This window comes from Mauremys mutica, unplaced genomic scaffold (genome assembly GCF_020497125.1).
Source record: "Mauremys mutica isolate MM-2020 ecotype Southern unplaced genomic scaffold, ASM2049712v1 Super-Scaffold_100095, whole genome shotgun sequence".
Lineage (NCBI taxonomy): Eukaryota > Metazoa > Chordata > Testudines > Geoemydidae > Mauremys > Mauremys mutica.
In genome coordinates, this window is record NW_025423264.1 from 1088086 (window position 1) to 1114048 (window position 25963).

The following is a 25963-nucleotide window of genomic DNA, read 5'->3' on the forward strand; positions in this document are numbered from 1 at the left end:
CAGGCCATCACTTCCGTGAACATCTCGTCCCTAGTCTTTTTCTTTCGCCACCTAATCTGCACCAGCCTCTGCGAGGGGGATGCCGGGGCAGTCCGGGAAAGAGCCGAAGCTGTGTGATGGGAACAGTAACTGATTTCCTTGAACAGATACATGTTTGCGAACAGTGAACACAGTCTAGTCAGTTTCTCTGAACAAGACCATACAGGGCAACAAGTCTCACGAGATCTCAGGACAAGTTCGAGATTTCGGAATACGCTCTCATTGGCTGCGGCATTGCACAGGAGAGCGGACAAGTGGGGAGAGACAGCTGAATCCATCTAGCAGACAGTCCTGGTAAGCCTTACAGTACATTCTGCTTATCAGTTAATGGATAGCTGTGCCCTCCCGCTAAAGGCAATCTGGAAATCATATACTCTGACCCTTTTCCAGCCACTCCCGCCAGTGCACGGGAAAGATCAATGTATGCTTTTCCTATGTGGCCTACAACACGTGGCTGTTAAGCAAGGGTCATTGTTATGCAAAGTAAAAGTCAACCATTCACAACAGTAACAATACACTAATTGCCCTAATTAGATGCAGCATTTCATGAATGAGATCACCCTGATGCGGGTCCCTCGGAGTCACAAAGAGCGGATGCTAAGGGAAGCCCTGCAGAGACCAGGACCATATGCGGCCATGCTTGTGGAGGCGATGATTCCCATCTACATAAGGATGTCCTGGCGCGGAAGAGTGTGCTTCCACGGAGCACCCAACAAGGCACCTCTCCCCAGGAACCTCCTGCGGAGGCTTTTCGAGGACCTAAATGAGACCTTTCTTGAATTGTCCCTGGAGGATTATTGTTCAATCCCTATATGTGTGGACCTACTTTTCATATAGTTTTTCATTGAAAATTTTATATATAGTATTTCTATTTTTTTATACCTGTTTTATAAAAAATAAATGTTTACATGTTTATAGCACTTACCGCCTGATCCTTCCCCTGATTCAGAGTCCGGGTTAACGGCCGGGGAGGGTTGGTAGGGGATCTCTGTGAGGGTGATGAAGAGATCCTGGCTGTCAGGGAAAGCGGTATTGTGTTCGCTGTCGCCTGCGCCGTCCTCCACAGACCCTTCCTCATCTTCCCCATCGGCGAACATCGAGGAGGAACTGTCCAGGTTCACTATGCCATCCACTGAGTCCACGGTCACTGGTGGGGCAGTGGTGGCAGACCCACCTAGAATGGCATGCAGTGCCTCGTAGAAGCGGCATGTCTGGGGCAGGGCTCCGGAGCGTCCGTTTGCCGCTCTGACTTTTTGGTAGCCTTGTCTCAGGTCCTTGATTTTCACGCGTCACTGCATTGCATCCCGGCTGTATCCTTTCTCTATCATTGCTTTGGAGACCTTCTCGAAGGTCTTTGCATTCCGCTTGCTGGAGCGCAGCTCCGAGAGCACAGACTCCTCGCCCCACACACCGATAAGATCCAGGACTTCCCGGTCTGTCCATGCTGGGGACCTCTTTCTATTCTTGGATTGGCCGGACTCCTCTGCTGGAGAGCTCTGCATCGTTGCAGGTGCTGCGGAGCTCGCCCCGATGTCCAGCCACGACGTCAGATTCAAAGTGCCCAGACAGGAAAAGGAATTCAAATTTTCCCGGGTCATTTCCTGTGTGGCTGGTCAGAGAATCCAAGCTCGGACTGCTGTCCAGAGCGTCAACAGAGTGGTGCACTGTGGGATAGCTCCCGGAGCTACTAAGTTCGATTTGCATCCACACCTAGCCTAATTCGAGCTAGCCATGTTGAATTTAGCGTTACTCCACCTGTCGGGGTGGAGTACCAAATTCGAACTAAAGAGCCCTCTAGTTCGAATTAAATGGCTTCCTGGTGTGGACGGTTGAGCGGTCAGTTCGAATTAACGCTGCTAAATTCGATTTAAAGTCCTAGTGTAGACCAGGCCTAAGGTGCCACACATACTCCTGTTCTTTTTGTGGATACAGACTAACAGGGCTGCTCCTCTGAAACCGAAGAGATGAGAAGCCATGTTCTTGTTCAATGAGCATTGAAGCTGAAAAGGGAAATGTTTCCTCTTTGTGTCTGCATTCAATATGGGTAACTGGTCATATTGGGCTGGATTAGTAGGAGCGTTGCCAGCAGACCGAGGGAAGTGATTATTCCCCTCTAGTCAGCACTGGTGAGGCTACATCTGGAGCATTGCGTCCAGTTTTCGTGCCCCCCCCCCCCCCACTACAGAAACAAATTGGAGAGAGTCTAGGGGAGGGCAACAAAAATGATGAGGGGGCAGGGGACTAACGAGGAGACGCTGAGGGCAGGGCTGCCCAGAGGGGGGCAGGGGGGGCAATTTGCCCCAGTCCCTGCAGGGCCCCCAGGAGAATACAGGATTCTATAGTATTGCAACTTTTTTTTATGGAAGGGGCCCCTGGAATTGTTTTTCCCCAGGCCCCCTGAATCCTGTGCGCGGCCCCTGCCCAGACCGTGATGCTGACCCTCCACTCCACCCCCTTCCCTCGTTCTCCTCCCTCTGAGGCCCCCCCTGTGCTCCGCCCTCACTCCCATTTGGCCACTTCCCACCCCTGCTCTTTGGCTGAGGCCTGCTGGTCGCTCGCTCCTCTCCTCCCCCAGGGCCTCCTCGCGCCTCTCCACCCGCTACCCCAAGGTCTGCCTGCTGCCCCCCCCCTCTGTCCCCTCCCCTGAGACCTGCCCTGCCCACACCTCTCTGAGCCCTCCCCTGAGACCCACCCTGCCCATCGCCCACACCTCTCTGCCCCTCCCCTGAGAGCTGCCCTGCCCACCGCCCACACCTCTCTGAGCCCTCCCCTGAGACCTGCCCATCACCCACCCCTCTCTGCCCCCTCCCCTGAGACCCCCCTGCCCATCCCCCCACCTCTCTGCCCCTCCCCTGAGACCTGCCCTGCCCTCCCCTCTCTGCCCCTCCCCTGAGACCTGCCCTGCCCATCACCCACACCTCTCTGCCCCCTCCCCTGAGACCTGCCCTGCCCATCACCCACAACTCTCTGCCCCCTCCCTTGAGACCCCCCCTGCCCATCACCCACACCTCTCTGAGCCCTCCCCTGAGACCTGCCCTGCCCATCGCCCCCACCTCTCTGCCCCCTCCCCTGAGACCTGCCCTGCCCACACCTCTCTGCCCCCTTCCCTGAGACCCACCCTGCCCATCGCCCACACCTCTCTGAGCCCTCCCCTGAGACCCACCCTGCCCACCTCTTTCTTTGGTCATCTGTTGTTATTCCTTGAAACATCAAGGATGGAATAAAAAACTGAGTTTACTCCAGGGTGAGGAAAGAAAGGAGCCACCAACACCCTGGCAAAGCTCAGTGCCCCAGAGAAAACCTGCCCCCTGCTATCGCAATCACTGATGTACTGGGGATATGACGGGAAAGGGACTATCTGAATGATCAAGGCAGGAAATGGACACTCTCCTCATGCTCCAGCCAGAAGGGAAAAGAGCAGGAATTCTTGCTGTTCAGCCACGGACACACTTACACAAGGGCACAGCAGTGTGTGTGTGTTGTGGAGGCTGGCTTCAGGAAACAACTGGAATTGATCACTCAGTGAGAACAGAATTAGAGTGCAGTGAGAACCACCCACCCAGCAAGGAGTTGTGGCCAAGTGTTTAAGGCAATGAACTAGACATCCATTGGGGTCTCACTGGGCAGGTTCAAATTCTGCCAACTATGGAAGCAGTTGTGTTTCTTTAGTTTCAATGGAGCTGGGTCTTGTCTCACTCTCAAGCTATGTCTACATGGAAGAATAACTTGGCTTTAGTTAAAGTGTTTTAATTGAACAGCTGTTGCATGTCCACCCTATGCCCCTGTGTCACCAGAGCACATCCATGCTAGCATCTCTTGGATTGCCACAGAGAGCAGTGCACTGCATTGTGGGTAGCTATCCCACTGTGCAGCTGGCTGCAGGGTGCTTTGGGAAGGGTTTGCAATGCCTCACGGGCTGGTACAGCATCACCTGATGCAGGTTTCTATCCCATTGTTCCATGGGCATCCTACTAGATTGCCAGCTGCTTTCCAACTGCATGTGTGTGGTGGGGTTGAGAGCGTGTGTGTGTGGGGGGGAGAGACAGTGTGTGCGTTGCAGAAGAGTGAGTGTGTCGCACACTGTCTCTAAGTTCAGACAGCTGCTGGAAGCAACCAGTCCTGAGGCAGGGGACAGCCCGATATCAGCCCCCCTTCTCTCACTGGCTCAGCTCAGCACAACACTCTCTGTCACACACACACACACACACACACACACACACACACACACATAGGCGGCAGGTTCATATAATTTTTGGTGGGGCCCAAAATGGTGGTCCCCCCCACCCCCGCTCTCACCCTGTAAGCTGATATCAAATGAAGCTACAATGCGTCAGCACCACAAGATTACAAGGGTCAATTAAAAGTGGAAAGTCAGAAGCAGCACTTGCCTGCTTCAATATACAGTATTAAATTTTGTTGCACCTGTTGTGACAAAGTGGGAATGTTCTTAATGTTTTACCTGAATACTGTGTGGGTGCCTCAGTTTCCCCTGCAAAGTGCCAACTGACGGTGTTGGGGACAAAGAGATCAGGTGGCCTCCTTGTCCGGAAGAGACACAGAGGCCAGAGGAGGGAGTGTCAGTTTGGAGCTGGCTGGGGAAATCGGGAGAGGCCCAGAACTTGGGTCTGGGCTCCCCACCCCCCAAGATGGACCTGACTGAGGGGTCCTGTTTTCTGTACCTACACGCTCTGTTTTAGACTGTATCCCTGTCATCTAATAAACCTTCTGTTTTACTGTCTGGCTGAGAGTCACATCTGACTGCGGAGTTGGGGTGCAGGGACCTCTGGTTGCCTGGGCACACTCGCTGCGGAAAGTGCATGGTGTGGAAGGGCTGAATGCTCCGAGGTCAGACCCAGGAAGGTGTAAGCTTCTTGCCCTGGAGACAGTATGCTCAGAGAGGAGGCTCCCCCAGAGTCCTGACTGGCTTTGTATGGAGTTGTTCCAAAGCATCCCAGCATCCCCTTCCACACCATGCGCTTCCCGGAAGTCCGCACAGGCACTGACACTCCCTCCTCTGGCCTTTGTCTCTTTTCCAGGCATTAGGAGGCCACCTGATCTCTTTGTTCTCCAACACCTTCAGTTGGCACCTTGCAGGAGAGTGGCACAGGCCATCAGTTGCCTGGAGACAGGGTGTCAGCCATTCTCTGTGCAGACGGCATCACACTGGCCCTCTAGGGCTTTACAACAATCACACCCCCTTATCCCACCATTTAGAGCCTTAAGAAATGCATTGGGGAAACTGAGGCACACAGACAGTATTCAGAGAAAACACCTGTATACGACCAGTTACATACTTTGAAGGGTGTAAAATAATCAAATATTGTGCTAAATATTGTGCTAAATACTCCAAACTGACCACCAAATTTAAGTTGCATGTTTTTCCCCTCAGGTGAGGGTTCTGGGGTGGGGCTGGGGATGAGGGGTTCACAGTGCAGGAGCGTGCTCGGTGGTGGGGGTGCAGGCTTTGGGGTGAGGCAGGGCTGAGGATGAGGAACTTGGGGTGCAGACAGGCTGCCCCAGGGCTAGGGCCAGAGAGGACTCCCCATCACCACCACTGGCAGCAGCAAGCTCCAGGGGAGAGACCCCTCCTCTCCCCCTCTGCCCCCCAGAGCACACTCACTCTGCACCACAGTCACTGCACATGTTCCTAGGCCCCCTCTCAGGTCCAGAAATCTCACTCACCTCCCCTATGATGGGTACTAGGGGGTGGGGGGTGGGGTTGCCATCACAGGTGGGCTTCCATGTTGCTGCCCCTCACCATAACTTCACTGTGGATGTTGCTGCCCCTTGCCCAGCATGGGGCAGAAGTGGGGTCTGCACGGTGATGGCTATGGGACGGGGGAGCAGGGTTGGGTGTAATAAAATTCACCCAAGCCCCAGCTGCTCAGGTAGGTCTATGAATCCCCTCCCCCATCTGCCCTGTGGTGGGTGGGTGCTGGAGGGGGGGGCACTGCCTTCATATGGCTTCCTGCCTCCCTGACCCCTGCTGCAGGCTGCAGCCTGCTGCCCCTCACCGTAGCTTCACTGGGGGACGGTGGGAGGGGATGGCATGGGGCTGCCCCTTCCCCAGCGTTGGGCAGGAGTGGGGGCTGGGGCTGAGGGGGGAATCATAGGGTCAAACACTCACGGAAGCTCCAGCAGCCATCTCAGGTGAGTGAGGTCAGTCTCTGAGTCCTGGCCGGAAGTCCCCTTTGCATCTCCTCCAGGTAGGGGGAGGGGAGGGATGCCAAACATGGCACAGCCCCCTCCACTCCGCTCCCCTCCCCCGGCCGCTCCCCTCCCCCCGGCCGGTGCTCCAGGAAGCAACATCAGCTTGCATTGCTGTGCCTGTGTGTTATATTTATTAGCCCTTAGGCAGCAGCCGGCAGCAGCAGAGGCAAGGGAGAGAGACACGCTGTCTGCTTCAGGCAGGGGGGCGGGGCGGGGAGGAGGAGAGGGCTGCCGAGCAGGGCTCCCCCCCCTCCCCTCCCCTCCCCTCCCCTCCGAGATGCTACTCACTGCTGTTATGCTAGGTAGCGGCAGCAGCGGCAAGGAAGAGAGACACGCTGCGTTCATGCTGCAGGGAAGCTCTGGGGCCGGGCGGGGAGGGAAGGGGAGGGGGGAAGCTCCAGCCCTGGCGGCGGCGGGGGGGCGCTCCAAGCAGGGGAGAAGACATTTTGGTGGAGCAGAGCCCCTGCTTGGGAATATTCCTGGGGCTAAAGCCCCAGGGAGCCCATATAAGTCGGCGCCCCTGCACACACACACACACACACACTGCTGCCTGCTTAGCTCTGTGTCAGGGCTGCTGGAACAGGGGGTTTAGAGGGCCAGGGCCCCACCACTCTTTACTGGCTGTTAGGACAAATGATGCGGGGGGAAGGGTGCAGTCTTGGGGAAGAGGCGTTCTGTGGGTGTGGCCTCGGGGGGAGAGGTGGTGTGAGTGGGGGTCCTTAGGGAAGGGGTGTCATGGGGGTGCCACAGTTCAGACAATGGTGCCCCTCCCCCCACTGTAAGGAAGCTTCTGCCGCCCCTGCTCTGTGTTGGCAGAGCGGGAGAGAGCAGCATCCACGGCAGTGATTTGCTCCCCGGGGCTCCGGCAGGGGGGTTCGGAAGGCGACTTAAAGGGCCCGGGGTTCCGGCCGCTGCAGGAAGCCCTGGGCCCTTTAAATCACCAGCCTGGGGAAGCCGGGCCGGGCTGGCACAGCATACTGGCTCTTGCCGGTACCCCATTCCGGAACATACCAGCTTACTTTCACCTCCGGAAGGTCCTCACGTGGATCAATAACTGGTTAAAAGACAAGAAACAAAGGGTAGGAATAAATGGTCAGTTTTCAGGATGGAAACAGGTAACTAGTGGTGTCTGTACTGGGACCAGGACTAGTCAACATAGTCATAAACGATCTAATAAATAGTGAAGTGACAAAATGTGCAGATGGTCCAAAACTACTGGTTTGCTTCCTAGAACGAACGCTCCTTGAGTGGGGTGATCCACAGGGAGTAGCTCAAACCTCCACAGTGCCTGGCCAGGGGCAGGACAATAGCACAGCAAGGGAGGGATGTGGTAGTGACATCACAAAGGCCTTTTGCAGGACCTCAGACTATTGGTTAAAGGTGGTGGGGAGGTGATGACCTCACAGAGAGATGCTGACATCAGGCAGGCAGGACAGGGGCGAGGGGCCAGGGAAACCTCAGAGACCCCTGTGGCTTTGCTTCAGCAAGTCTCCTTCTCCAGGTCTCTCTTTGACGACTGAGAGAGTATTCGGGTTCACGTAGGTAAGTGCCAGGAGCAGCCTCTTTTGAGTTTTCCCCTTCCCTTTTAGTGATTTTACTAGAAAACAGCCGTCCCTGTTTAGAAGGTAAGAGCCTCCTCGAGGTTTGAAACCTGTTCTGTCTGATCCATCTGGTGGGAGTTGAATTATAGGCATGGAAAACACAAGCTTAAGGAGGCAGAATTTTATTCCGCACCTGGGATTTTGTCCCATAGAATCACTGGGGACATTAGGGTTTGTCCTTTTTTTTCCGCCTGTTCCTCCATCCATTCTTTACTCCTTTCTCGTCTTCTCTTGCTTCTTTTGTCCTTTCTCTTGTTCCCCTCCCAACACCAGGAGCGGTGTGTGCATGTGTGTGTGTATGTGTTGCGGGGGAGTGTTCTGCAGCTCCCACTGTGGGAGGTCCACCCAAAAATGTGAGGCTGAAATAGTGCTCGGGCAGTGATCCCCACCGGTGACCTGGGCCATCCTTTGGGCACTCTGGTGAGAACCCTCAGCCTCCCGTCCTCAGTCTCTACCCTGATTGGCTGAGCAGGGGGTTATTGACAGGGAGGAGACTCAGGTCCTTGTTGTTCTCTTTGAAGACCAAGTAAATAAGTCATAACCAATCATATGTTTGACAAATTTTGCTGCTTCTCTGCATTAATGGTCTCTGAGTAGTTCATGATTCTCTCTAACATTGCAGTTCTCCTGAAATACTTGATGAATAATTACTGTGCACTGTTGTTGGTCTGGAGCTCATCTGAGAGCACTTTATTCAGGTCATTCAATGTCTGAAATTCAAGATCCGATGGTTAGTTTGAAAATCAGGGCTCTTGGGTCCTATTCCCAACTCTGTCACTGACTGGCTGTGTGACCTAAGACAAGTCAATTCTCCTTTCTCAGGCTTAGCTTCTCCCTCTTTCAAGTAGGGATAATAATGATCCGCTCCTACCTACCTCAACACACTCACTGTCTCTCCCCACACACAAACAGTCTCCACACTGCAGTTGAACGGCAGCTGGCAATCTAGTAGGATGCCCATGGAACAATGGGAGAGAGAAACCTGCATCACTGAAAGTACAGCCATGGAGACACCACACACCGGCCTTCCCTAGCTGGCAAGAATCAAAGCTCCACAGAAAGATCCCCATGGTGTCAGCCCAGCTCCCTAAGCCCTCAGCCACAAGCACTTAACACAGGGGCCTTTCTACACTCTGGTTCTGTTCTCACTGAAGGGTCATTTCCAATTGTTTGCTCAGACCAGCTTCCCCAGCACACTCACTGCTGTGCAGCTCTGTACGTGTGGCCATGGCTGAGCAGCAAGAATTCTGCCCATTTCCCTACTGGCTGGAGCATGGCTAGAGTGTGTTTGTGGTTAATGATGTTGCTGTAGATTGTTCATTCCCTGCCTTGGCAATTCAGACAGTCCCTTTCCCAACATATCTTCAGCACATCAGTCCCTGGCTGGGTCTCCTGGGCAGTGGAAAACATCCCTTGTTTGGTGCTGCCAAGGGGATCGTGCAGAGCTGAGACGTCCCTCGGCTTGGAACAAAGGGGGAGTTGGATGGAATTTATCACACAACCCTCCCTGCTCCCCTGAGCCCCACGGGGAGAATCTAGAGAAGGGGGAGTCATTCCTCCCCTGCGCTCCCAGAAGAGCTGCTAGGGCTCCTTCCTGCCAGCTACTCACCCCTGGATTCACCCTCAGCTCCTGGGATCTTTCTGCTCCAAAGGCTCCAGAGGCCTGGGGTGGGGAGGGCGTCACTGCACAGTCTGAAAAACAAGGGAGGTTTCTGGAATTGAAGGAAGGAGCAGAAAATGGAGAGGAAAGAAACAGAGAGAAAACGCCTCGTCTCTCTCCTCTCCCCCTCCCAGCAAGAAATGTGACCAAGGACCAGCGTTAGGGGAAATGGTGCCCGTGGCAAAACTTGTACTTTGGCACTTCCCCACTGCCCCTGGACGATCCCCCTCCCCCTTTAGTGCTAGCTCCTGCACTCCCAACCCTTGCACCTCCTTCACCCCTAACTCCTGCCCCCTCCTGTGCCCTAACCCCTACACTGTGTCCCCTTTGCCCTTAACTCCCGCATTCCCCTCCTGTGCCACCAGCCACTGCCCCTCTGCTGCACCCCCTTCACCCCTAACCCCTGCACCCCCTCCTGCACCCACGTGGGGACACTGACCTGTGTGCATGGCACAGCTGGCATTGCTGCCCGCTCCTCCCTGGGATGCTGCTCCTCTGCTGCACCCCCTTCACCCCTAACCCCTGCACCCCCTCCTGCACCCATGTGGGGACTCTGACCTGTGTGCATGGAGCAGCTGGCATTGCTGCCTGCTCCTCCCTGGGACGCTGCTCCTCCGGGCACCCCGAGGGGCTGCAGGGCGGGGGAAGGGGCGATAAGCGACATCATCCGAGCTCCCTGCATCCAGGTCACTTTCCTCAGCCGGGCTGCATCAGGGGAGGGCAGAGAGCAGCAGCTTCTGATGCTCCCCTCACAGCACAGCCCAGGTGGGGAAAGCGACCAGGATGCATGGAGCACATAGTGCTGCTCCTCGCTCCCCCCAGCCCTCTATGGGGCCATGGAGGAGCACTGGGGCAGGGGAGAGCAGTGAGCACCTTTGCACTGCCACACGGTGCCCTTTGACCCCTGGAGCCCTGGGCGGCTGCCGGGGACCCCACCCCTAAGGCCGGCCAGGCTCCCCAGCACAAACAGCAGAGACACAGGGAGACTGGCCCCACACTGAGCAGTGGTAGCCTGGGCGGCTCGTAATGGAGGCTCGGGGGGCTCAGCCTCCCCAAACCTTGCATCGCCAAGGGGGCAGTGGGGCCCATGAATAGGGGCCCAGGCCAAACTGGGCCCCCCTGGAAAAGTCTCCCCCATGTCAGCCCCAGGGCTGGAGGAGCTCCCACTCCCTGCTATGGCCCGGGGGCTGCAGCAGGGCACAGAGCTTCTCTGGTCTCGGGGCCGCAGTGGGGCCGGGGTAAAGGAGTGACAGGGTGGGGCCAGTGGGGGAAGGGGTGGAACAGAGGTGACAGTGGATGGGGCCGTGGGTGGAAGAGGTGGAAGGGGGCAGAGCCACAGACAGAAGTGGGGGTGGACATGGTTCCGGTGCTGGGGACCCTGCCCTTGTTCTCCCTTTCCCTGGGCTTTGGCATCACTAGCCCCTGCTTAGCGAGTAGGGGACAGTGGTCCCCAAAATGTGGGGGACACAGAGGAACATTCATGGGGGCACCTCAGGGCCTGAGCCAGCCCCCATGGAGGGAGCAGCACTCAGCCCCACTCTGCCCCAGCTCTTCCCCAACCCCACCCTCAGCCTGGGCCTCCTGCTCCCAGCCCGGCCTCGACCCCCTTACCCCTGTCTGTACCCCTCTCCCCAGCAAGCAACAGCTCTACTCCAATCCCCGGTTCTCGACCGTGGTTTTCAAGGTGCCACAGCCATGGCTAAGAGGGCACAGTGTGAAATGTTTGGGGAATCACTGGTTTAGGATGATGTTCTCAATCACTTCTATGCAGTCAAATAAAAGCTATTCCTCACCCACCCACTCCTCCATCAGGACAGACTAGGTATGTTCTGCTGCCCTTCACTCATGCAGAAGGATAATAACATTTCATTCCACTCAATCCTAAAGTGATTTGTAACTCACCACCAGCCAAACTGGTCATTTTGGGAAAGCGGCCCCATCATGCTGCATAGCTAGGCAGTGTAGGTGTGTCTGTGCAAACACGGTCTGTTCCTGAAGTCTTTCCCCAGTGCCTCACTAGATGTGAGGGGGGAGCTCATTCAGCCCCTGCTTCCGCTTAGTATTTAAAAATGCCTTATTGTCCCTAGCTCTGCTGCCCTTAGATTTCTCCTCCTGTCTCTTTATTGACATCTCAGATGAGGTGGCTGAGTGGTTAAGGTGATAGACTGCTAATCCATTGTGCTCTTCATGCATGGGTTCAAATCCCATCCTCATTGGCTGCATTTAGTTTTCACCCCTCCTTTGTAGACAACCATCTCCCCCTTTGGTACAATGACAGATCAAACAATGTTGCTTCTTGCAAACAAAAACCTTCTCAGAAACTCAGACCCCCCGCTTGATTTAAATAAAATGTCTAAATCTCAGATTTCTTAAATAAATAAATAAATTCTCTAGTGCTGTATTTCTTATTTTTTATCTCAAAAGGGAACATCCTCATCATCTCCCCCAAACACCCTGGGACCTGCCCAAATTATTAAAATACCCTCAACCCGAGCAAGGCCAGAGCAGTGAACCAGAGCTAGTGTCTAGGCCAAGCTGTTCTGAAGGAGGCAACTCAAACATTTTCTCCCTGCTTCCCTTGGCAAGGTCTGACTGAGAAAACAAAATTCCCCAAACTGAAAATTTTCTACCGAAAACCCAATACTAGTCTGTTTGGGGATTTTGGTTTGCAAGTACTATTGTTATTATTCTCTTCTGATTTCTGAGTCAGTTCAGTTCAGTCTTTGTCCTCCAGGTGTGTTTCCAGCTGCTGAGTTGTGGGGGAGAGAGGCCAAGTCATGATGTCTCTTCCCCTCTTTCATAGTTTCTTCCGACTTGCTAGGAAGCTCCTTTGTTACGATGTGAGTCAAGCAGTGTCCGTTGTCGCTGTGCTATCTCGGAGAAGTCTGCATTGTACACGGTTCCTGGGCTAGTCCTTGGGAGTGTGGATACCTTCAATGGGCCAGCAGCTTTTAACATCCAAACTTTCAGTAACTCTATTATCAGTGCCTGCGAGTGTAATTTAATGGGCCAGCAGCTTTTAACATCCAAACTTTCAGTAACTCTATTATCAGTGCCTGCGAGTGTAATTTAAACCATAGGTCCATCTAGCTCTGAATCTTGTCTTCTGACAGTAGCCAATACCAGGTGCCCCAAAAGCCACTCCTCAAAGTACCACTGGGAGTTGAACCCAGGATCTCCTGTTTACAAAACTGGCGTTTTAACATGCTCACCCATGACTCCCGCTGTTACTAAAAGTATTGTGTTTGCCCACACCTGACTTTCTGCCAATCCCCACTGGGCCTTGACAAGTGTGGCTTGTGTTTGGCTTCTGTAAAGCAGAGGAGCAGGTGAAAGTTTTGCTCCCAAGGTGTGTGTGTGATTCTTTGGACACCTCTACACTACAAAATTAGGTTGGTGTAATTACATTACTTAGGCTGGCAATGCAGTTATATCAACCTAATCCTGGTGCAGATAGTGGCTCAGCTGTCAGAACTTCCCGGTGCTATGAAAGGGGAGGGGCCCAGCCTCTGTAGCAGGAATGCAGGGCAGGTGAGTTCATGGCAGACAGGGTGGGATACTGGTGGAGACCAGTTATGGTGATATAATGACCAGCAGCATTTACAGTGACAATTTGTCACTTTAAGTTTGCTGCACAAAGCTCTAGGCCTCTCGTCGAGGAAGTTTTATTTTGTCACCAAAACGGCAATATAATGATGCTGAAATAACTTTGTAGTGCAGACCTGGCCAAAGACACTCTCTCTCTCTCTCTCTCTCTCTCTCTCTCTCTCTCTCACACACACACACACACACACACACACACACACACACACACACACACACACACACACACACACACACACACACACACACACACACACACACACACACACACACACACACACACACACAGAGCTTGCAAGGAAAACCTCACCTGCTCCTCTGTTATGCAGAATCCAAACACAAGCAAAGCTTTTCAGGCCCCAGTGGGGATGGCAGGGAGTCAGGTGTGGGCAGACATTGTGTTTTGGCCACAGGCAGGCACCATGGCTTAGCTGGCTAAAGCACCTGTCTTGTAAACAGGAGATCCTGGGTTCAACTCCCAGTGATGCCTTGTTGAGTAACTCTTGGGGGATGTGGTATTGGCTACTGTCAGAAGACAAAACACAGAGCTGACTGGGCCTTTGGTCCAGCCCAGTAGGGCTGTTTAAATTACACTCACAGGCACTGATGACAGAATTACTGAAAGTTTGGGAGTTAAGAGCTGATAGGTCTGTGGTCCAGCCTGTCACAGATGACCTTCTCCCTCTGGGACAGGGGCAGGTCTGGACTCTCACACCAAATGCTCATTGTGGCTGCCAGAATCTGTGGGCAGCTCATTTAGTTTGCACGGAGGGTTGAGTCCTGCTTTGTGCACTGTGTGTGAGAATGAAAATCCTAAACTGCCCTTTGAAATAACCAATACAGCAGGATGTGTTATTGTCCTTGCCCCAAAGCAGACAGACCAATGGAGAAATGCCGTCGAGTCCAGGGTAATACTCCCCTGCCATTTTACCTTGTTTGCTTGCTAAACTCCCTCCCAACCTTGTGGGGTCCAGAGCCCGATATTGAGCTTGAGCTGAGATGTCTACAGTGCAAATTTACCACCCCATGGCCCAAGCCTGGGAGCCTGCACTGGCACGGGACTGCCGTGGGTCTTTCATTGCAGTGTGGACATAGCCTAGCATTATGTCTACACTGCCATTAACAAACCCAAGTCACTATTCTCAAACCCTGGGTCACTTGATTCAGGCTTGTGGGGCTTGTGCTGCAGGGTTATAAAATTACAGTGTAGACACTTGGGCTTCAGCCCAGCCTCCGAGACACCACGAGGGGTGAGGGTCTCCAAGCCTGGGCTCCAGTCTGAGCCCCAGGATCCCAAATCAGATCATCCAGGCCTGCCGGGCCACAGGGATTTTGTCACAGTCTAGATGCCCTCTCAGGGTATGTCTCCATTGCAATGTAAGCCCAGGGTTAGTAAAAGTCATGTCAGCAGCCCCAACACATAAACATAAACCACGAGGGAAAGACCCACCCCCAAATAAGCTGGGCAGTGTCCTTCTCCCTACGGTTCATAAGTCCAGCAACCAAAAGTCCTTTAACATGAGCCCCCCCACTGTACCCCACTCACAGCTGTTGTCCTTAGTCAGTGCAAGCCCAGAGGTGCCTCTGTAGAGTTCACCTGCCATCCTGGGTGGAAAAGAGAGAAAATAAGAAGGCACCGTACTCACTATGTTGTCTAGGGACTCACTCATCCCTCCACAGCCACCCTGTCCTAACGTTGGTCTAACACCTACATTTTAGTATTGGGACCCAGACCCCGGCCCACTTGGCTTTGGAACCCCTGTCCCCTGCCTAGCAAGTGCTATTGAATTGAGGATGAGTCCCTCCATCGGGGTCTGCCAAGCACAGTTGTGCTGCCCTCAATTCACACAACCAGGGTAACAACCCTTTGTTTCTCCTGCCCCTATAACATGGAGACTGGGAATCCAACACTAGCCACAAGTGATCATTTCGGCAAGCAACCCAACCTATTTCCAACATACTGTAAAATCCACATGCAGACTCGTACACGAAACCTTGCAAGAAAATCTCCCTGAGGGGGTCTGAAGCACCTGCTGCTGGAGGGAAGGAGGGAGCTGTGGGTTGGGATTGAGGAGCAGCGTGAGGAGCAGGGGCCTGTGGGTTGGGATTGAGGGGCACTGGGAATAGGAGGGGGCTGTGGGTAGGGATTGAGGGGCACTGGGAATAGGAGGGGGCTGTGGGTTGGGACAGAGGAGAAGGGTGAAGAGGAGCAGGCTCTGGTTGGGAGTGAGGAGCAGTGAGCATAGGAGGGACTGAGGGCTGGGATTGAGGGGCACTGGGAAAAGAGGGGACATGGGTTTAGGCTGAAGAGCATCTTCATTTGGGGATCCAGCAGGAAAGGGGAAGGCAGCAGGTGATTCTAATTCCTTAGGGATATTGTGTGTGTTTGTACGTGTGTGTGTGTGCAGGGAAGGAACATGCTCTATGCCCAGAGGCCTTTATTCCTCCAGGCTGCAAGGACAGAGGGGCTGTCAGGAAGTTGCCCCTTCAAACCCACACACAAAAAGGCCCTTCTGAGGAAAGGGAAAATCCTGCAGAGAGAAAACAACATCAAAGAGGACTCCAGCAAGACAGCTGGAGATCTTGGTGAGTTGTTTATCACCTAACCAGTGACTTGAACCCTGGACCCTCAGATTAAAAGTCTGATGCTCTCTCAACTGAGCTAGCCAGGCTCACAAAGCAAAAGAGCAAGTTGGTGCAGAGGAGAAAGTAGTCAAGAAAACAAGAGCAGGAAACAATAGGGGAAACTTGCTGCTCTCTCTGGCCTGGTCAACACTATGAGTTTATATCCAATTTAGCAGCGTTAAATCGCATTAACCCTGCACCCGTCCACACAACGAAGCCCTTTATATCGATATAAAGGGCTCTTAATACCGGTATCTGTACTCCTCCCCGACGAGGGGAGTAGCTCTGAAATCGGTATTGCTATTTCGGATTAGGGTTAGTGTGGCTGCAATTTGATGGTATTGGCCACCGGGCGCTATCCCACAGTGCACCATTGTGACCGCTCTGGACAGCAATCTGAACTCAGATGCACTGGCCAGGTAGACAGGAAAAGCCCCACGAACTTTTGAATTTAATTTCCTGTTTGCCCAGCTTGGAGAGCTCATCAGCACAGGTGACCATGCAGTCCCAGAATCAAAAAAGAGCTCCAGCATGGACCGTACGGGAGATACTGAAGCTGATCTCTGTATGGGGAGATGAATCTGTTCTATCAGAACTCCGTTACAAAAGACGAAATGCCAAAAAGTTGAAAAAAATCCCCAAGGCTATGATGGACAGAGGCCACAACAGGGACTCAACACAGTGCTAAAACTTAAGGAGCTGAGACAAGTGTACCAGAAAGACAAAGAATGAAATGGACGCTCACGGAGGGAGGGACGACTGAAGCTATCCAACAGTTCCCGCACTCTCCGAAAACCATTTGAATTCTTGGCTGAGTTCCCAAAGCCTGAAGGGTCACAAACATTGTTGCGGGTGGTTCAGGGTACATGTCGTCCCCCCCTCCCCCCGTGAAAGCAAAGGGGAAAAAATCGTTTCTCGCCTTTTTTCAATGTCACCGTATGTCTACTGGATGCTCCTGGCAGACGCGGTGCTGCAGAGCAGCATCCCCATCCCTTCCCTTCCAGATGGCAGACGGTACAGTAGGGCTGGTATCCGTCATCGTCGTACCGTGAGTGCTCCTGGTTAGCTTCGGTGAGGTCGGCCGGGGGTGCCTGGGCAAAAATGGGAATGACTCCAGATCATTCTCTTCTTTAAGCTTTGTCTAATGGAGATTCAGTCCTGCCTGGAATATCACAGCAGCTGGAGGCTGCCCTCCCCTCCCCGCTTTGAGCTCTACTTGCAGAGGCAATAAAGTCAGTGTTGTTTCAAATTCCTGCATTCTTTATTACTTCATCACTCAAATAGGGGGATAACTGCCAGAGTAGCCCAGGAGGGGTGGGGGAGGAGGGAAGCAACGGGTGGGGTTGTTTCAGGGGCACCCCCTTGAATGGCATGCAGCTCATCATTTCTGAGGGATGTCTGGGGCTCTGACCTGGAGCAGCCGTTTGCCTCTCTGGTTCTTTAGTAGGCTTGCCTGATAGTCTAGACAGGACTGACTCTCCCTTTAGACAAAACTTATGGAAGGGAACGACCTGGGGAGTCATTCCCATTTTTGTCCATACGCCCCCAGCCGACCTCACCGAGGCCAGCCAGGAGCACCCATGACAGCAGCAAACGGTACAGTATAACTGGTCACTGTCATTGTCAACTTGCAAAGCAGCAGATGGGACGGTATGGCTGGTAACCATCTTTGCTAACTTGCAAAAGGCAAGGGGATGGTGCTGTGTAGCGCTGCAGTACCACGTCTGTCAGCACCATCCAGTAGAGATACAGTGACAGTGAAAAAAGGCTGAACGGGCTCCATGGTTGCCATGCTATGGCGTCTGCCCGGGCAATCCAGGGAAAAGGGCGCGAAATGATTGTCTGCCGTTGCTTTCACAGAGGGAGGATTGACTGACGACATTTACCCAGAATCACCCACGACACTGTTTTTGCCCCATCAGGCTTTGGGATCTCAACCCAGAATTCCAATGGGCGGGGGAGACTGCGGGAACTATGGGAGAGCTACCCACAGTGCAACGCTCTGGGAATGGACACTAGCCTTGGTACAAGGACGCACACCGCCGAATTAATGTGCTTAGAGGGGCCACGTCCACTCGACTTCATACAATCTGTTTCCAAATACAGGTTTCTGTAAAATCAGAATAATCCCACACCTTAGACATACCCTGTGATTAACAACTTTGGTGGCTAACTGAAAGGCTGATGGTTCAAACCCAAGCGAAGATGGAGCTGTTGTTTTTTTAAGTGATGAGAATCCAGTACATTTTAACAGGCAGAAAATCTCCTCAATGCTGCTCTAGCCTCATTGGGCAAGCATAAGGGGTACTTTCACCAGATGCATTGGTGGTATAGTGGTGAGCATAACTGCCTTCCAAGCAGTTGACCTGGGTTCAATTCCCAGCCAATGCAATGATGTGATGTTTTCTCATCTGGGTATTGGTTTAATTTCAGTCACATTGATTTTCTCATTCCATTGATAAACTGATACAATGTCCTGCAGGTCATTCAACACACAATGGAGGAAGAAAGGGGGCGGGACTGTACAATGAGCTGTTGGAGTTATCCTGGTATTACAATGTTTGGTTTATTTTTTTTTTAAATTTCTTTACTTCCCTCTCCCTTTTAGACTCAGAGCCTTTAAGGTCAGAAGGGACCAGTGTGATCATCTAGTCCGACCTGCTGCACCTCGCAGGCCAAAAGACCCCACCCACCCACTCCTGTAATAGACCCGGGACGGGAGGCAGCTCTGTGCACTGCCCCTACCCCAGGCAGCACATGGAGGCCCTCTGCTCCCCTCCCCCCATGGGTGTGCAGAGATGTGCCAGCAGCACTGAGATGGCTCCCTGCCCACTCTGCCTCCGTCCCTCTGTGCCGCTCCCAGAAATAGCCGGCATGTCCCAGCATCCCCTGGGGCGGGGGAGTGTCTCCATGCGCTGCCCCTGCCCCGAGTACCAACTCCGCGGCCCCCATGGTCAAGGAACTGCAGCCAATGGGAGCTCTGGGGGCAGCGCCTGCAGTGAGCAGCACATGGAGATCCCCCTGGCCCCGCCCACCTAGGAGCTGCTGTCGCAGGGTTGTGTGTACCAGTCACTTTGGGAGCTGCAGTGCCCGGGGTAAGCGCCACCCCGCCTGTACCCCAACCCCCTCCCCCAGCGCAGAGCCCGCACCCCACACCCAAATTTCCTCCCAGAGCTTTGCTTCTCTTGCTTTCACCCAGTACCGTCCTTCTTCTCCTGGGCTGCAAGTAGCCATCCCTGGGAAGCCAAGAGGCAGGCACAGGATTCTGCCTCCCAGCACCCAACCGCACCTCCCCAGGCTTTGCAGAACGAAGGGTGACACTCTACTAACCCCACTTAGCCGCACTGAGGCGCTTAGCTTCTGCCCTGCCTTCCTCAGCTCGACTTTCCTCTTTTGCCCCATTCCTGCCTCACTCCCTCCTTTGGCAAGTCACACAGAAGAGCCGGCTACCATAGGCCAACCTCCAAGGGCAGAGGAGACCAAGCCACAAGGCTTCAAAAGGTGAGTGGCCCAGATCCTCTAGCTTTCCCGTGCTGATGCCAAGGCTTTTTCTCAGCTCATTTCACCACTCTCTGCCCTGCAGGGGTTGGGGTTATCACAGGTGTTACCCAAAATTGGGCCAGCTAGTCAGCGTAGGGAGGACTAATGACCCACCAGAGTTTGGCAGAAAGCAGCACGTTTGTTATGACAGCTAAGCTAAAAAGAAGAAGTGCGGAGGGGTGGGGGGTGTCACACTCACACTTGCATACTCTCGCTCCCAGGACAGGCACAGCAGTGAAGATGTCAGGTTTCTGCAAGGTAAGTGTCCCACAGCGCAGCTATGGACGGTGCGATGAAGGTAAGTCTCCCTGAGGCACAATGAAATACAAGGCAGAGAACCACTGGCCAGGCGGTCCGGGCGAAGGGCATTCCCTGGAGGTACAAGCTTGTGAGCGCTCTCCTGAGCACAGGGCCCTTCCCCTTTTAAGGATCTGCACCTAGTGGCCTGCGACTAGAGATGACTTGGCTGCATCTGGTGGGTCACACTCCACCTTGGGCAGTGTCCATGCTCTGGGTGTGTGATCGCTGCCTAATTAGAGTCCCAGACACGATTCCCACAGCTTCCACCCCTCCATCAACCTCAGCCTGGACCAATCTACACGGGAGGTCCACTTCCTAGACACCACGGTGCAAATAAGTGATGGTCACATTAACACCACCCTATACCGAAAACCTACCGACCGCTATGCCTACCTTCATGCCTCCAGCTTCCATCCCGGACACACCACAAGATCCATTGTCTACAGCCAAGCACTGAGGTACAACCGTATCTGCTCTAACCCCGCAGACAGAGACCAACACCTAGAAAATCTCCATCAAGCATTCTCAAGACTACAGTACCCACACGAGGAAATAAAGAAACAGATCAACAGAGCCAGACGTGTACCCAGAAGCCTCCTACTGCAAGACAAACCCAAGAAAGAAACCAACAGGACTCCACTGGCCATCACATACAGTCCCCAGCTAAAACCCCTCCAACGCATCATCAGGGATCTACAACCCATCCTGGACAATGATCCCACACTTTCACAGGCCTTGGGTGGCAGGCCAGTCCTCGCCCACAGACAACCTGCAGCATATTCTCACCAGTAACTGCACACCGCACCATAGTAACTCTAGCTCAGGAACCAATCCATGCAACAAACCTCGATGCCAACTCTGCCCACATATCTACACCAGCAACACCATCACAGGACCTAACCAGATCAGCCACACCATCACCGGTTCATTCATCTGCACATCCACCAATGTAATATATGCCATCATATACCAGCAATGCCCTTCTGCTATGTACATCGGCCAAACTGGACAGTCTCTAAGGAAAAGGATAAATGGACACAAATCAGATATTAGGAATGGCAATATACAAAAACCTGTAGGAGAACACTTCAACCTTCCTGGCCACACAATAGCAGATCTTAAGGTGGCCATCCTCCAGCAAAAAAACTTTAGGACCAGACTTCTAAGGGCTTGGCTACACTTACAAGTTGCAGCGCTGGTGGAGGCTTTCCAGCGCTGCAATTACACCCCGTCCACACTTGCAGGGCACAACCAGCGCTGCAACTCCCTGGTTGCAGCGCTGGCTGAAAACCCATCCCGGCAGGGGTATAAGGAGTGCAGCGCTGGTGATCCAGCGCTGCTCAGCAGGTGTGGACACTCACCAGCGCTTTAAGTGTCCTCCAGGGAATAAGGAGTTATCCCAGAATTCCTGTTCAGCCACTCTGCTCATCAGTTTGCACTCTACTGCTCTTGCCTCAGGTGACCAGCCCTTTAAATGCCCCGGGAATTTTAAAAATCTCCTTCCTGTTTGCTGCAGCCAGGTGTGGAGTGCAATCAGTTAATCTTTCCAGGTGACCATGCCTCCACGTGGCAAACGAGCCCCAGCATGGAGCAATGGCGAGCTGATGGACCTCATCAGTGTTTGGGGGGAGGAATCAGTGCAGGCACAGCTGCGCTCCGGCCGTAGGAATTACGATATCTTTGAGCAGATATCAAGGTCCATGCTGGATAGGGGCCATGATCGGGACGCACTGCAATGCAGGGTGAAAGTTAAGGAGCTGCGGAGTGCCTATTACAAAGCCCGCGAGGGGAATCGCCGATCCGGAGCTGCCCCCACGACCTGCCGTTTTTACAGGGAGATGGACGAGATACTTGGGGGTGACCCCACTGCCAATCCCAGGATAACGATGGACACTTCTGAGCAGGTTGGGGGACAGGAGGAGGAGGCGGAGGCGGAGGCGGCGGCGGGGTGGGGGGGAGGAAACCACGAGTGAAGCTACTGGGATGGGGGAAGACACCCCAGAGTGGGCATGCAGCCAGGAGCTCTTCTCAAGCCAGGAGGAAAGTACCCAATCGCAGCAGCCAGCAGTTGCAGAAGGACAAGCAGAGGAGCGGGTTAACGGTAAGCGGCTTTTATTTTCTGGGTGGAAATGTTTCTGGAGAGGAAGGGGGGTTATGGCTGCATGCATGCCAGCCTCTAGATGTGGAATAGCCCGTTGTTGTGGTCTATCACGTCGCGGTAATCTGCTTCAGTTATCTCAGCAAAAGTTTCAGCCAGAGCGTGGGCAATATGCCTGCGCAGGTTTATAGGGAGAGCCACTGTGTTTCTTGTCCCAGTCACGCTGACGCGTCCGCGCCACTGTTCCGCGAGTGGGGGGGGGGATCATTTCTGAACACAGGCAAGCCGCTTAGGGTCCCGGGCGGAATCCACATTGCTGTAAAAGAGCCTCCCGCTGTCCCCTAGTGACTCGCAGCAGGGAGATATCTTGCAGGATTAACTCCTGTGAAAAATGTTGGGAGACTCTTTAGTGAAGAGATAGGTAGATAGTGAAGATCACCCCTGCAGCTGCATCTTCACTCAACCCCTCTATCACTCCAGATTACCCGAAGCAACCAGCCCTCCTCTATCAATCAAGCCCCACTTCTCCTTCTATAAGCACCCCTCACTCACCATTTCGTGGCTTCTGTCGTGTTATGCGTGTGGGAAAAGAATGTTAAAGTGCGAACTCCCTCAGTGTAACAATTCATGTCTGGAGATAGTGGATACAATGCTGCCCCTGTTAAATGTTTCATTTCTGGGTTTCTACAGTGACCTTGACTCCTGGAGTGGGCAGATGTTCCACAGCACAGAGGCTACAAAATTTGAGAAGAAATCCCCGAAAGAGCAAAGAGGACATGCTGAAGACTGTTCTTCATCACTCTGCTGCAGAGAGAAAGGAATTGAAGGAGTGGCGAGAGAAGGAAAGCATGATCCGCCAGAGACATTGGCGTAGAAACGCTGTGGCAAAGAAGAAAAGCACAAACCAGCTGCTAGAGATCCTGTCGAGCCAAGCGGACTCTCTCAAGGCTATCGTAGCCATGCAGGCAGAGCAGTCCCGTGCTGCCCCACAGCCCCCCCCGTCCCAAAGCTTTTTGCCTTGTGCCCCAATGTCAGCTCAAACCGCCTTTCCCCAGCATTCAGTTTCTTACCACCACCAGCTGCCTCCAACACCTGTACGTTCACCAACCAGCCCTGATACCTACCACCCTTACCCTCTGCACTCAACCCCCATAACCATGCAGTATATGCACCCTGAAGTGCAGGAATCGTTAAACAGCACTCCAGACAGGACATATGCAAACTTGTGACTGTAAAGTTCACCAACCCACACCCTTTCCCTCTTGTGTTCATGAAATGTTGTGTGTCTGTCTGTCTGTCAAGGAATTTTTTTTCTTTACAATAAAACAATTCTTGGCTTTGAAAACAGTCTTTATTATAGCAGATAGTGAAAGATACCTTAGCCCAGTAAAGAAAGAGGCACTGCAAATCATTTTAGGGATAATAGAATAACAGTGTAAACAGTGCAATTCACTCCCATGCAAGTCAGCAAACATTACTGTTGGCTTTCAGCCTCAAATTCTTCCCTCAAGGCATCCCTAATCCTTGAAGCCCTGTGCTGGGTCTCTCTATTAGCCCTGCTCTCTGGCTGTGCATATTCAGCCTCCAGGACTTGAACCTCGGTGGTCCATGCCTCACTGAATGTTTCACCCTTCCCTTCACAAATATTATGGAGGGTACAGCAAGCGGATATAACCGCGGGGATGCTGCTTTCCCCCAAGTCTAGCTTCCCATACAAGCAACGCCAGCGTGGCTTTAAACGGCCAAAAGCACACTCCACAGTCATTCGGCACCGGCTCAGCCTGTAGTTGAACCGGTCCTTGCTCCTGTCAAGCTTCCCTGTATAGGGTTTCATGAGCCAAGGCAGTAACGGGTAAGCGGGGTCTCCAAGGATCACAATGGGCATTTCGACGTCCCCTACTGTGATCTTCCTGTCTGGGAAAAAAGTCCCTGCCTGCATCTTCCTGAACAGGCCACTGTTCCGAAAGATGCGTGCATCATGCACCTTTCCAGGCCAGCCTGTGTAAATGTCAATGAAACGCCCGCGGTGATCCACAAGCGCCTGGAGAACCATAGAGAAATACCCCTTTCGATTAACGTACTCTGATGCCAGGTGGGGGGGGGGGCAGAATAGGAATATGCGTCCCATCTATTGCCCCTCCACAGTTAGGGAAACCCATTTGTGCAAAGCCATCCACCATGTCCTGCACGCTCCCCAGAGTCACGGTCTTTCTTAGCAGGATGCGATTAATTGCCTTGCAAACTTGCATCAAAACGATTCCAACGGTCGACTTTCCCACTCCAAACTGGTTCCCGACCGACCGGTAGCTGTCTGGATTTGCCAGCTTCCAGATTGCAATAGCCACCCGCTTTTCCACCGTCAGGGCAGCTCTCAATCTTGTGTCCTTGCGCCGCAGAGTGGGGGCGAGCTCAGCACACAGTCCCATGAAAGTGGCTTTTCTCATACGAAAGTTCTGCAGCCACTGCTCGTCATCCCAGACTTCCATGACGATGTGATCCCACCACTCAGTGCTTGTTTCCCGAGCCCAAAAGCGGCGTTCAACGGTGCTGAGCATTTCTGTGAATGCCACAAGCACTTTGGTGTCACACGCGGCAGGAGAATCGATATCGATATCATCGTCAGACTCCTCGCTGTCACTTTGGAGCTGAAGGAATAGCTCGACTGCCAAACGTGTTGTGCTGGCGACACTCATCAGCACAGTCCTCAGCAGCTCGGGCTCCATTTCCCACAGAAATCGCGATTCACACACAGAGTAAAACAGAAAGACACTCACAATGGCACCAAACGTTGCCGGAAAGACAGAATGCTGGGATGTGAAGCGATGCACCACGGGGCGTTGGAACAGGAAGCGGAATGACCCACACACTTCCTTCCCCTTCCCACAATACTCAGCGCCAAAACGGCGCCAAAACGGGACAAGGTGCTCTGTGGGATAGCTGCCCACAATGCACCTCTCAATACAGCGCTGGAAAGTGCTGCAAGTGTGGCCACACTGCAGCGCTGGTAGCTGTCAGTGTGGCCACACTCCAGCGCTGGCCCTACACAGCTGCATGACCAGCGCTGTAACTCCCAGCGCTGCAACTTGTAAGTGTAGCCAAGCCCTAAGAGAAACTGCTGAGCTTCAGTTCATTTGCAAATTTGGCCTGGTCTACACTAGGCGTTTAAATCGGTTTTAGGAGCGTAAAACCGATTTAATGCCAAAACCGTCCACACTAGGAGGCACCTTATATCGATTTTAATGGCTCTTTAAACCGGTTTCTGTACTCCTCCCTAACGAGAGGAGTAACGCTAGTATCGGTATTAACATATCGGATTAGGGTTAGTGTGGACGCTGATCGACGGTATTGGCCTCCGGGAGCTATCCCACAGTGCACCAGTGACCGCTCTGGACCGCAATCTGAACTCGGATGCAGTGGTCAGGTAAACAGGAAAAGCCCCGCGAACTTTTGAATATTTCCTGTTTGCCCAGCGTGGAGCTCCGATCAGCACGGGTGGCGATGCAGTCCGAAATCAAAATAAAAAAAAGAGCTCCCGCATGGACCATGCGGATGTGATCGCTGTAAGGGCAGGCAAATCCGTTCTATCCGTTCTATCAGCGCTCCGTTACAGAAGATGAAATTCAGAATCCTTTTTTAAAAATCTCCAGACAGACGCCATAGCAGGGACTCAGCGCACTGCAGCGTGACAAGCGTAACGGAAAGCCAAAGAATCAAATGGATGCGCATGGACTGGAGGACTGAAGCTATCCCACAGTTCCTGCAGCCTCCTAAAATTATTTGCATTCTTGGCTGAGCTCCAAATGCTTCTAGGGTCAAACACAGTGCCCGCGGGTCAGGGCATAGCTTGGCAATCTACTCACCCACCCCCCACCCACCCCCAGAAGCGAAAGGTAAAACAATCCTCTGACTCTTTTACATGTCACCCTATCTTTACTGAATGCTGCAGATAGACGCGATAGTGCAGCACTCAACACCAACATCCTTGCTCCCCCCCCCGTCATGGGCGGCTGATGGTACAAAAGGATGGAAATCCATCCTCATCATCAGCATAAGCTGATCGTGCAAAAAGATGGAAATCCATCCTCATCATCAGCCTCAGCTGATGGTACAAAAGGACTGGTAACCGTCCTCGTCATCAGCCTATTGGCCCTAATTTTTTCTGGTGGATGGATGGTGCAATATGGCTGGTAACCATCCTCATCATAGCAACAGGGGGCTGAGCTCCATCAGCCCCCACCCTTCATGTGTAAAGAAAAGATTCAGTTGCCCCTGGACTAGCAGTGGGAT

General features: G+C 53.2%; 2 non-coding genes across 2 annotated transcripts; both read left to right on the forward strand.

Annotated features, from left to right (window-relative positions):
- Window positions 1–13529: 13529 nt before the first annotated feature.
- Window positions 13530–13603, forward strand: TRNAT-UGU. Its single transcript has one exon. It is a non-coding gene; the product is annotated as a tRNA-Thr (tRNA).
- A 4454-nt stretch (window positions 13604–18057) lies between these two features.
- On the forward strand, window positions 18058–18129 carry TRNAG-UCC. The gene has a single exon. It is a non-coding gene; the product is annotated as a tRNA-Gly (tRNA).
- Window positions 18130–25963: the final 7834 nt, after the last annotated feature.